Source organism: Euprymna scolopes, chromosome 15, assembly GCF_053919585.1.
Source record: "Euprymna scolopes isolate OS-2025 chromosome 15, ASM5391958v1, whole genome shotgun sequence".
NCBI classification, from domain to species: domain Eukaryota; kingdom Metazoa; phylum Mollusca; class Cephalopoda; order Sepiida; family Sepiolidae; genus Euprymna; species Euprymna scolopes.
Genome location: NC_136496.1, coordinates 110,687,502 through 110,692,338, shown reverse-complemented (window position 1 = coordinate 110,692,338; position 4,837 = coordinate 110,687,502). Strand labels below are relative to the sequence as shown.

Below are 4,837 nucleotides of genomic sequence, written 5' to 3'. Positions count from 1 at the left end.
CCACACATGTATATATATGGAGAGTACTTGAATTCCTACTGGAGAGAACTTGAATGCCTACTAGACACTATCCTCGAGTGTCTAAGATCTCTGTGTACAGGGGTTTGTAAGAAAAAACTGGCATGAGGATACTTTTTCCTAAAAGTAAACCATGACCAAATATTCAAAATCACATAGTATTCGTAGCGCAAATAAGATTTCACTATGGCTAACTCACATTAAGTTTTATGAGGAATAGTGCACCTTCGCCAAGTGATGTTACATCAAGTAACTGCACGAAGCTGGATACTCCACCAGACTAGATAAATTCTTGTCCTAGAATCCAGTAAAACCAAGAGGCCAAAACGAAAGATAAACTACAACATATGAAAATGGTTAATTGGGGAGAGGAAAAGTATGTTCTAAAATTCTTTACTAACTCAGAAGAATTTTAAAGGAACATTCGAATATCTATGTATCTCATATAATGTCTAAGTGTTAGCTCCAGGTAGTGGGCCCCTTGGTTTATGAGAACTTCGAAGTAAAATAAAACAAAAAAATGTATATATATGTGTGTGTGTGGAGAGAGAGAGAGAGAGTGGCCTGAAAAAGCACCATGTTTTGTTATATATATATATATATATATATATATATATATATATATATATATATATATATATATATATATATATATATATATATATAGGCTTCCTTCAGTCTTGAAAAACTATGGATCCCCACGGTAAGGGTGCCTGCGCGTGAAATTTTTGTGGCAAGAGTTGCACAATCTCCAACCACACCTCTCCTGAGTTGACATTATTGAATACCAGTGGCAAGTGGAGGTTCAGGATGACTGGAAACAAATGCCGAGATAAGCGGAAAGCATATACAGTGCCAAGAATTCTCAAATGGTCACCCATCTGGTACTAGCCAGGCTCAACATTGCTTAACTTCGGTAATCTGATGAGAACCGGTGGGTCAACGTGATTATGCCGTATATCATATTATCACCACGCTGTCTATGTTACGAGCAGACAAATATAAAGACAATTCTGCCATTACTAGGAGTGTGAAATCGTGCACCCATACACCTCATTGGAATTTTAATTTCTCTATCCAAAATCCTTATCGTCTCATATTTGCGTAAAACCTTCTTCATTGTTTTCGGTTTTCGTTAAACGCATCCGATTATTATTTCTAATTTTATTTATGCAATAAGAATTTTTGTATCATAATTTATGACATGTCAAACAAGTTTTTTTGACTGATATGGGCAGTATCTAACTCAATGCAGATTTACACATCGATTACAAGGAGACGGAATATTCCTTTCTGAAAATTTATTTTAGACGTGTGCGAATATGCGTGGCCATTTTTCCTAGCCTGTTTTTTTCTTGTTGTTACGTGCGTTTCCTATTGTTTGGCTAATTTTTCTTTTTAAATAAGTTCGTTAGATTCGATATATTTAGAGTTTTTAAAAATAATTTCTCTCTTCTCACAGTTTTCTGTTAGTTTTTATAGAGTTTCCTAGTTTTGTTAGAACATGCCTTTTGATTTCAGCATCTCGATTTGATTTCAGTCCTTGCGCAAATACTAGCTATTTAAAATTGTCTGCACTGATGTCTTTTAGTTTAAAGTCTTCGCAGTATTTATTAAATACTTATTTCAGTATTTAATTTATGTATTTCTGTTGTATTAAATGCTAGCTTTAATTTTTTTTTTTTTTTTTTTTTTTTTTCCTCGTCCATAAATGTTTATTTATCTACCGAGTTGATTGCAAAAATAGATTACCTAATTGTACTCATTTTTAGTTCGTGGGAGGGGAATCTATCACCATACTTTCCCTTAAACATGTCCGTTGGACTTTTATTAAGTACAATACTTAATAGTTATTTTTTTTTATTTTTTTTTTATTTTTATTTATTTTTTTTTTTAATGGAGAGTAGAAAACGCATTGTGGATGCGTTATCGGCAGCTCCTGTTACTCTCGCTTCTTCTTATTTGTCCCTCAGTCCTCATTTTTTAAATGAGTGATTTTTCTGACAAAGGGAGAAGAAAAAGCTGTTTTCTAGGTTGGCAGTATTTTTGCGCGAACAGTTGGCAGAGTTGGTGGAAATTTTCTGTTTCTATGTCTATCCTTGTAGCCATGTCACTAGTAAGGGTGCTGGAGGTAAACGTTTTGTCTGGGCTGACGTTATCCGCCTGATAGTCAGGGACCCGAACCTTGGATTAACCACTAAGGAGGCTGTCCTATCAGCAGGTGCAAAGTACTGGGGCTGCTGTATTGCCATTTGGTGAATGGAATCTGGACCATGCAGTAGCTTCTGGTGGGGCCTCTCGATGCCATACTAGTGGGTAATTGTTACGGCTTTACCTTATCATGTGGTACAAAAAAAAAATTCTTCGTTTCTTTTTCTCTCTTAGTTTCCCCTCTCTGTCCTGCTCTAAGTAAATCTGTCGACCAAGTCCACAAATTCCAAAATTTCATCATGACAAGTTTCAAGAAAAAATACACGATTAAACCCGGTTCTCCAACTTCCAACGTAGACCCCTACTACCATGTCTCCTTCTCCAACATCAGGGGTCTACGTTCTAACCTTCCAGAGGTTGAAACCCAATTACAGGAGACTAAACCAGACCTTTTATTTTTAAGTGAAACTGGCATTGGACAGGCTATTTCCCTTGATGAGTTTGCAATTACAGGATACTCTAACTTAACTTCTAAATCTGACCCCCAAGATCGCCATGGGCATGGAATATGTGCCTATATTAAAGATAGCTTTCCATGTGGGAGGGACATCTCCAGGGAAGATCCTAACTTACCCTATATGTGCTTCCGGGTTGCTTTAGCTCACACTACTGCATTTATATTTACTCTCTATCGCCCCCACAACAGCGGAGTTACTATCTTTCAAAGCATATCTGAGAAAATTGACCAAGTCCTTTCTACTTATCCTTCAGCTAACATTCACGTATGTGGAGACTTCAATGTTCACAACGTCGAATGGTTGACCCACTCAAACAAGACCGATGATGAGGGGAGGTTCTGTCATGATTTCTCCATTGCCTATGACCTCACTCAGATTGTTCAGGAACCTACCCGTGTGCCCGATAATGACGGCCAGTATGCGAGCCTACTAGACCTTTTTCTCACAACTTGCCCTGAACTATGTTCAGTTTCTGTTCTGTCGCCTCTTGGATCTTCCGACCACTCTGTTGTATCAATTAAGATAAAAATGAAATGTAATAAGTCCCCAGACGTACCTCTTCATCGTACAGTATATCGATACACTAAGGCTGACTGGGATAGCTTCCGTACATTTATATCTGATCTACCTCTGCATTCCATGTTTAAAAAGGATGTGTCCTCTATAGTATTAGACCTAACTGAATGGTTAATTGTAGGTATTGACCATTTCATACCCTCTAAAAAGTTTCAGCAAAAACCTAACAGCCAGCCATGGTTCTCTCCAGAATGTGCTGCTGCCATTGCGCACAGAAATCACTTTTTCCACTGCTTCAAACGTAATAGATGTATGGAAACTAAAGCCGTTTTCAGGACTGCCAGCAACCATTGTAAGAAAGTAATAAGGAACGCAAGAGAGTTGTATGCTCAATCTGTTAAGTCCAAAGTAGCTGAGCAGCGGCTTGGTTCCCACCAGTTTTGGCAAATAGCAAACAGAATCCTGAACAGAAGCGTGTGCTCCATCCCAACTATTATCAATGGACCTGAGGTAATCTCGTCAGCATCAGACAAAGCCAAACTCTTTGTCAAGAACTTTGCAGCTAATTCTACCCTTTGCGACCAAGACCGCCAACCCCCAATATTTCCTCCTGTATCAGAAAACACGCTATGTGATATACGTATATCTGTACGTGATGTTGCCAAGCTAATCAAAAACCTTGATTCCAGTAAAGCAACTGGCCCTGATGGTATTCCAATTATAGTACTCAAAAAACTTCAACCTGAACTAGCGCCCATACTTACAAAACTGTTTAAACGTTGTCTTAAGGAGAATAGTTTCCCATCTCCCTGGAAAATCTCATCAGTATGCCCTGTATTTAAGAATTCAGGTGATCGCTCATCCCCCTCTCAGTACAGGCCAATAAGTCTCCTGTGCGTCATGAGTAAGTTGCTAGAATCTGTATTAAATACAGAAGTAATCAAACATCTCAACAAAAATAACCTTCTTAGTGACACTCAATATGGTTTCCGTTCTGCTAGATCTACAGCAGATGTCCTTACAGTTATATCGCATAGGATTAGCAAATCTCTCGACGGTGGCAATCTTTCTAGGGCAATTGCTCTTGACATATCTAAAGCCTTTGATAGGGTATGGCATAAAGGTTTACTTCATAAGATCGCTAGCTATGGTATAGCTGGAAAAGTCTTCTCAATTATTAAATCATTTCTTTCTGATAGGTTCATAAGAGTAGTAGTTGAGGGGCAAAAATCAGAAGCTCACAGTATTAATGCCGGTGTCCCTCAGGGATCCATCCTGGGCCCAACTCTTTTCCTGATCTACATTAATGATCTTCCAAATCATATCCTTACATCATTTGTAGACATTTATGCTGACGACACTACCATTTATGGTACCACATCTAAGACAGTAAACGAGCAAGTTCTCTCCAATTCTCTCTCCTCTGATCTTGAGCACGTAGTACAATGGGGAAAGGAGTGGCTGGTTACTTTTAATGCATCTAAAACCAAGCTTCTCTCTTTACATCATCAACATTCTAATCCACATTTGTCATCAATTGAAATGAATGGCTCTCGTCTTCAGGAGGCCTCAAGTTTTGACAAGCTTCTGGGCTTGACCATTACTCCTGATCTTAAATGGAACACGTATATCAA

At 38.3% G+C, this 4,837-nt stretch overlaps 1 pseudogene; it reads right to left on the bottom strand.

Moving 5' to 3' along the window:
• Nucleotides 1–862: 862 nt before the first annotated feature.
• On the bottom strand, nt 863–979 carry LOC145294263 (5S ribosomal RNA; annotated as a pseudogene).
• Between the last annotated feature and the right edge of the window lie 3,858 nt (nt 980–4,837).